Genomic DNA, 8,497 nt, shown 5'->3' on the forward strand with positions numbered 1-8,497 from the left:
CTATGTAGTTCCAGCCCCCCTTTTATGGGCAGGGGCTAATCCCACTAGATCGGATTTTTCAAGCTCTCATCCACCCTTAAAGTTGAACACTACCAGGAAGGGGGCATCTACAACTTCTCTGTGGAATCTGTTCCAGTGTCTCACCACCCTTTGTGTGAAGAATTTCTTCTTTAGATCTTATCTAAATCTACTCTCTTTTAATTTAAAACTTGTTGTCCTAGCATGACACTCCCTGATAAAAAGTCTCTCCATCTCTCTCCTATTTTTCTCCATCTGTTCCGTTAAGGAGGGGGAGGGAGAGAGTGGCTGTGGGGAGCTTGGCTATTTCCTGGGCATAAACCACAACACATCCAGGGACACAACGGTGACCAACAAGTGATAAAGGAGACAGCAAAGGGAACCGAACATGGTCAGTCTCACTGACTGGTGCAAGCATGGGAGAGAGAGTAAATACTTCTTGTGGTGAGGTTGTCTGATTAGAGATCTTGTCATTTGGGAAATCAAGGGAAAAGGGGGAATTCTGGTAAAAGGACATGTCCTGTGAGGACAGCCTGAGGACCCTTTGGTCATCTAGTCTGGAGAAGAGAAGGCTGAGGAGCAACCTGATTGCTCTCAACAACTTCCTGAGCAGGGGAAGTGTTGAAGGAGGTGATGATCCTTTCTGTCTTGTAACTGATCACAGAACATATGGGAGTGGTACAAAGCCGCACGGGGGGAGGTTCAGACTGGACTTTAGTAAATTTATCTCTACTGTGGGGGTGTTCAAACACTGGAACAGGCTTCCTAGTGACCTGGTTGATGCCCCATATCTGTCAGTGCTCAAGAGGCATTTGGACAATACCCTCATGCATAGTCTCTAACTTTCATTTAACACTTAAGAGGTCAGGAAGTTGGACTAGATGACCTTTGAAGGTCTCTTCCAATTGAACTATTCTCTTCTAATCACTACACACGTGGCTAGGCCTGATTTATGTATTGGAAGGCCACAATAATGTCTACTGGAGTCTTCTCTTCTCGAGGCTAGGCAATTCCAGCTCTCTCAGGCTGTCTTCACAGAAGGTTCCTCTTGGTGTGTGTGGCATATTTCTGTTAGCAGTGTGGTGGACTGCAGGGTTCAGTGCTTGAGTTAGTTGTCCTTGTTGTATCAAAGATTCATAAAATCATAAAATGGCTTGGGTTGAAAGGAACGTAAAAGATCATCTTGTTCCAACCCCGCGTGCCTTAAGCAGGCATGCCACCAACTAGATCAAGTTGTCCAGGGCCTTCTCCAGTCTGGCCTTGAACACCTCCAGGGATGGGGGATCCACAACTTCTCTCTGCAACCTCTTCCAGTGACTCACTATCCATGCAGTCAAGAATTTCCTCCTAATGTCTAGTCTAAATCTATCCTCAATTAGTTTAAGACCATTCCCCCTTGTCCTATCATTATCAACTCGAGTAAAGAGTCTGTCTCCATCCTTTTTATAAGACCCCTTTAAGTCCCAAACAGCCGCAACAAGGTCTCCTCAGAGCCTTCTCTTCTCTAGGCTGAACATTCCCAGCTCTCTCAGCCTTTTTTCATAGGAGAGGAATTCCAGCCCTCTGATCATCTTTGTTGCCCTCCCCTGAACTTGCTCTAACAGGTCCACATCTTTCTTGTGCTGGGGTCCCCAAACCTGCATGCAGTACTCCAGGTGGGACCTCATGAAGGTAAAGTAGAGGGGGACAAACACCTCCCTCGATCTGCTGGCCACTCCTCTTTTGATGCAGCCCAGGATGCAAACTTCACAATGTCTTGCACACCCCCAGCCTACATGTCATGGGGGGGCAGCATGAGATACAGAAACCCTTGATGCTGTGCAGACATGGTTCAGCAGTAAGTGAATATCTAATATCTGATCTAAATCTACCCTTTTTTACTTGAAAGCCATTACCCCTTGTTCTATCATTACATTCCCTGGTAATGAGTCCCTCCACAGCTTTCTTGTAGGCCCCCTTGTGGTTCAACCCGTCCGGCAGCTAAGCACCACACAGCCGTTTGCTCACCCTCCCCCCTCCCTCTCTGGGATGGGGGAAAGAAACGGGAAAACGAAGCCTGTGAGTTGAGATAAAGACAGTTTATTAAGACAGGAAAGTAATAATAATAATAATAATAACAATAATAATAATAATAATAATAATAATAGTACTACCACTAATAATGAGTACAAAACAAGTGATGCACAATGCAATTGCTCACCACCCACTGGCCGATGCCCCACCTATCCCCGAGCAGCCGGACCCCCCACCCCGGCTAGCCACCCCTATATATTGTTTAGCATGACTTCAGACGGTATGAAATACCCCTTTGGCCAATTTGGGTCAGCTGTCCTGGGTCTGTCCCCCCCCAGCTCCTGCTGAACCCCTAGTCTGCTCGCTGGCAGGACAGAGCGAGAAGCTGAAAAGTCCTTGGCTTGGTGTAAGCACTGCTCTGCAACAATTAAAACATCAGCATGTTATCAACACTCTTCTCATCTTAATCCAAAACATAGCACCCTACCAGCTACTATGAGGGAAATTAATTCTATCCTAGCTGAAACCAGGACACCCCTTTAATTACTGGAAATTTGCTGTAAGTTTTCCCCAGAGCCTTCTCTTCTCCAGGCTGAAAAACCCCAATTCTCCCAGCCTCTCCTTGTAGCAGATGTGCTCCAGCTCTCCGATCATTTTTGTGGCCTTCCCCTGGACCTGCTCTACTAAGAACATGTGTCTATTGAGCTGAGCTGAGACATAAATGAAAAGATAGGCATTTGTTTAGCTATTTAAGCAACACTTACAAAATGTGTATTTTTCTTTTATTGGTGGTATGAGGAATGTTAGGAAGTATGCAATCTGCTTTCGCAATGACTGGTTACACGTGGTGAAGCGCTGCTTCCCTACAAATGGCTAAACATCTGCCTGTCAATGGTAAGTAGTGAATAATGAGTTCTGTTTTTTGTTGGTTGGTTGGTTGGTTTGTTGTTGTTGCTTCTGTGCGCATCTAGCTGTTAAACTGTCTTTATCCCAGCCCACAATTTTTTTTTTCACTTTGAGCCTTCTGTTCTTTTCAAACCACCCCGCTAGGTAGGAGAAACGAGCTAGTAGCCATATAGTGCTTAGCTGCTTACCAGGTTTAATCCACCACAAAACCCTACTGAAGTCAAAGTAGATTGATATCCACTGCTCTGTCCTCATCTGCCAGGCTAGTCATTTCGTCAGAGGCATTTTATGCCCAAACTGGTCAAGCGTGACTTCCTCTACATGAAGAAGTCCCAACTGCTCCAGATGATTTTCTTGTCCTTCCTGTGCCTGGAAATGGGTTCCAGGATAAGCTGCTCCATTGCCTTCCCAGGGATGGAATGGAGCCTAAACAGCCTGCACTTCCCTGGGCTCTCGTCCTTGCCATTCTTGCAGCAAGGATGGACATTTACTTTCCTCCAGTCTTGGGGCACTTCTGCTAGTCACCAGGACTGATCCAAGATGACCAAGAGTGGCCTCGCAAGGACATCAGCCAGCTCTCTCCATTCTCATGGGTGAATCCCATCAGGTGCCATAGTATCATAGAATCTCAGAATGGTTTGGGTTGAAAGGGACCTTAAAGATCATCCACTTATAATCCCCCTGCCATGGGTAGGGATACCTCCCACTAGATCAGGTTACTCAGAGTCCCCATCTACCCTGGCCTTGAACACTTCCAGGGATGAGGAGTAAACATCTTCTCTGGGCAACCTGTTCCAGAGTGTTGTGGTTTAACCCAGCCAGCAGCTAAGCACCACACAGCACTTCACTCACCCTCTCCCCTCCCTCTCTGGGATGGGGGGAGAGAATCAAAAAAAAATGAAGCCTGAGAGTTGAGATAAAGGCAGTTTATTAAGACAGAAAAGAAAGAAAAATATTAATAATAATGATAATAGCACTACTAATAATAATGTGCACAAAACAAGTGGTGCAGAAGCAATTACTCACCACCTGCTGACTGATGTCCAGCCTACCCCAAGCAGACAGTCCGCCCCACCTCCCCCCCCGGCCAGCCACCCCTATATATTGTTTACCATGACGTCAGATGGTATGGAATACCCCTTTGGCCAGTTTGGGTCAGCTGTCCTGGGTCTGTCCCCTCCCAGCTCCCAATGCACACCCAGCCTGCCCACTGGCAGGACAGAGTGAGAAGCTGAAAAGTCCTTGGCTTGGTGTAAGCACTGCTCTGCAACAATTAAAACATCAGTGTGCTATCAACATTATACTCATCTTAAATCCCAAACACAGCACCATACCATCTACTAGGAGGAAAATTATTCTAGCCGAAACCAGGACACAGTGCCTCACCATTGCCAGAGTAAAACATTTCCTCCTTCTATCTGACCGAATCCTACCCTTTTTTAGATTAAAGGCATTACTCCTTGTCTTATCACTATACTCCCGGACAAAGTGTCCATCCCCAGCTTTTCTGTAGACCTCCTTTAGGTAGAGGAGGGCCACTGTATCATCTCCCTGGAGTCTTCTCTTCTCCAGGCTGAAAAACCCCAACTCCCTCCCAACTCTCCTCTTCAATAGGAGAGGTGCTCGAGCCCCTTAATTATCTTTGTTGCCCTCCTCTGTACTCATTCTAATACTTCCATGTCCTTCTCGTGCTGATGCTGCACTCATCAGAGATGAGTGCAGGACTCCAGGTGAGGTTTAACGAGAGCAGAGCAGAGGGGGAGAATCATCTTCCTTGACCTGCTGGCCACGCTTTTTTTGATGCAGCCCAGGATATGGTTGGCTATCTGTGCTGCAAGCACACATTGCTGACTCATGTCGAGCTTCTCATTCTCATAGATTCCTCCCAGTGCTATGAATCAATGAACCTGTTAGCTCCCATATGAAAGCTGTATAAATGTGCATTTAACACTGTGATGGAGTCAGTGAAGAGTCTCTCATAGCATCTCTGTAATAAAATGGAAACACCCCAATGCTATGCTCGAAGCCTGGGTTGTCCTTCCCAAACCAGTGCCAAGAAAAGGCCCAAAAAATTACTCCCCAGAAGGGTCTCTTATTTCTTTGGTTCAGGAAGGCATGGCTTGTTGTCACATTGTGACCTGTCAGAGACCAAGGGCTAGATTTAACATTCACCCATGGGTGTCTGCTGACAGCAGAGGCAGCGAATGGTCACTGCATTACATAGCCAGGGTTGTTCCCACATGTGACCCGTAGGTGATGTCCTTCAGGAGAGGAATCACTGCAGCCACTGCAACCCCTCTGAAAGTGAGAGATCTCCCACTGTGGGCTCAGCCACAGGGAAAGAACTAAAGCCAGGTATTCACAGGGAACCTGCAACTCTGCAATCTCGGAGAAGAGAGTGGCAGCCAGCAGGCAGAGGGAAGGGAAGCTGGGGAGTGATTCATTTCCCCCTTCGTGAAGTACTTCTGTCTGGTCCAGCCCAGTGATCTGGACCTGTCTGAATCTGCTTCCCACCCTGACCAGCACAGCCATGCAGATTCACCCCACAGTACTGCAGCCCATTTGCTCTGCAAAGCAGCAGCACCGGCTTGGGGACCACATGTGCGGAACACGGGGATTGCCATTCCTCACTGCCCAAGGGGAGCTGATCTTTGAAATTTGACCAGCTCCATCCTTCTGCTGGCATCGTGTCTATAATGGGGGAACAGCCACCAAGACAGTGGATCAGCACTGGGTCATGGGCCCAGAGAGCACTGACTAACCTGATCTACTTGTAAAGCTATCACTGCTCAGAGAAGATGATCACTGAATCATAGAATCATAGAATATCCCAAGTTGGAAGGGACCCATAAGGATCATCGAGCCCAACTCCTGGCTCCATACAGGTCTACCCAAAAATTCAGACCATGTGACTAAGTGCACAGTCCAAACGCTTCTTAAACTCTGACAGGCTTGATGCTATGACCACATCCCTGGGGAGCCTGTTCCAGTGCGTGATAACCCTCTTGGTGAAGAACCTCTACCTAATATACAACCTTAAACTCCCCTATCGCAGCTTGACTCCATTCCCTCGGGTCCTATCACTGGTCACCAGAGAGAATAGATCGGCACCTGACCCTCCACTCCCTCTCGTGAGGAAGAAGTAGATCGCAATGAGGTCTCCTCTCAGCCTCCTCTTCTCCAGGCTGAACAGGCCAAGTGACCTCAGCCACTCCTCATACATCTTCCCCTCTACACCCTTCACCATCTTTGTCGCCCTCTGGACACTCTCCAAGAGTTTCACATCTTTTTTGTACTGTGGTGCCCAGAACTGCACACAGTACTCGAGGTGAGGCCGCACCATCACAGAGTAGAGAGGGACAATCACTTCCCTCGACCAAATAGCAATGACGTGCTTGATGTACCCCAGGATACGGTTGGCCCTCTTGGCTGCCAGGGCACACTGCTGGCTCATGTTCAGCTTGCTATCAACGAAAACCCTCAGATCCCTCTCTGCAGGGCTGCTCTTCAGTGTCTCATCGCCCAGTCTGTACGTATAGCCAGGGTTACCCCATCCCAGGTGCAGGACCTGGCACTTGCTCTTGTTAAACTTCATGCGGTTGGTGATCGCCCAGCTCTCCAATCTGTCCAGATCTCTCTGCAAGGCCTTTCCACCTTCAATGGAGTCAACAACTCCTCCAAGTCTAGTATCATCAGCAAATTTGCTCAAAACACCTTCTAGTCCTACATTCAGATCATTTATAAAAAACACTGAAGAGAGCTGGCCCTAAAATGGAGCCTTGGGGGACCCCAGTAGTGACCGGCCACAGGCTAGTGACCGGTCTCCTGATGCAGACCCATTTACCATAATGCTTTGAGCCCTACCCGTCAGCCAATTATTCACCTATTGTGTGATGTTTTTGTTTAGTTGTATGCTGGACATTTTTTCCAGTAGGATCCTATGGGAAACTGTGTCAAATCTTTACTGAAATCCAAGAAGATCACATAGGCTGGTTTAGGCTGATCGACTAGATAGATGGTCTTATCATAAAAGGAAATCAAGTTAGTCAAACAGGACCTACCCCTCATGAATCCATGTTGGCTAGGACCAATGACTGCATTGTCCCACAGGTGCGCTTCAATAACTTCAAGGACAATCTTCTCCATAATTTTACCAGGCACTGATGTGAGATTGACAGGCCTGGAGTTGCCAGGGTCTTGTTTCTTGCCCTCCTTGAAAATTGGTAAAACATTTGTGTGCTAGGTCTGTCTGGGACAGTTAACTTTCCCTGCAGCAGCCCATGCAGTACTGTGCTCTGCACTCATAGCTAGAACAGCACTGGTATCACTCCAGTGTTGTGTCTATTGCTACACAATACTGACACCACATCAGGACTCCCTCCAAGCCCCCCAGGAAGCAGCAGGCTGGTGGGGGGGAAGTGATTGGGAGGGGACATCACCAGGGCAGCTGACCTAAACCAGCCTAAAGGGATATTCCATACCACATGATGTCACACTCAGCAATAAAAGGGGGGGCTCTCATGGTGGAAGGGCATGTCCTCCTGAACAACCGTTACGCATATTGAGGCCCTGCTTCCCAGGATGTGGCCAAACATCGCTCGTTGATGGGAAGTAGAGAGTAACTTTTTTTTCCTCTCTCTCTGTGCCTCCGCATGGCTTTTTTTTTTTTTTTAAATCTCCCTTTTCCCTTTGAGTAAGTCATTCTTATCTCAAACCTTAAGCTCTTTGTGTCATATTTTTTACCCCTTCCTCTTCGAGGAGGGGGAGTGAGAGAGTGGCCATGGTGGAACTTGGCTGCCCACACGAGTAAAACCACCACAGCTGTCTTCTATTTTCTTTCCTCATGCCCCTTGGGATCTGTGACCCAAAAATTTCAGGAGCATGACAGCCACATTAGTAGTAGGGTGATGGCTGGACCAGTTGATCTTGAAGGTCTTTTGCAACCTTATTTTTTCTGTGATTCTATGATCCCTGAGCAGCTCTTTCTGGCATGCAGATATCAAATCCAGGTTTGTATTACCTCTGTTGGACCATCTGGCAGCTGGACCAAGAAGCTATCCCAAGACACTCTAGAAACTACCTGGACTGTTTGAACACAGCTCTGTTCCCCTTCTGGAAAATGGCAGGGACATTAAAAAGCCCTCAGGGAGACCCAGACTCATACGTCCAGAGACTTCTTTGGGGTGCTTAACAATGACTATGTCCACTTCCTCACCCTGGCTGCAGATTCTTTTTCTCCCATCATAATAGCATCGTTAGTGACCCCTCCTCTGATTGGCACCCACAAGGGCTCATGGACAGTTTCACAGGTCACATAGAGGAGCTCCTTATATCCAAGAAGCTTCAGTGAGGAAATCCAACTCTGGATCATTCCAGCCTGTCTGTCCTGAGGTCTATACCCACCCATTGAAGCATCCCAAGCTGCATGTTTTGTCCCACTATGCCTTGGCAGTGACTCCATGGATGTCAGAAATCTCAGGCTGCAGCTTGTTCTGGTCTGTGCTCCTGGCTGCAGGCGTTGGTACATCTTTAGGCTGTCACACCTCAGCTGTGGGACCAT

This window comes from Anser cygnoides, chromosome 38 (assembly GCF_040182565.1).
Source record: "Anser cygnoides isolate HZ-2024a breed goose chromosome 38, Taihu_goose_T2T_genome, whole genome shotgun sequence".
Lineage (NCBI taxonomy): Eukaryota > Metazoa > Chordata > Aves > Anseriformes > Anatidae > Anser > Anser cygnoides.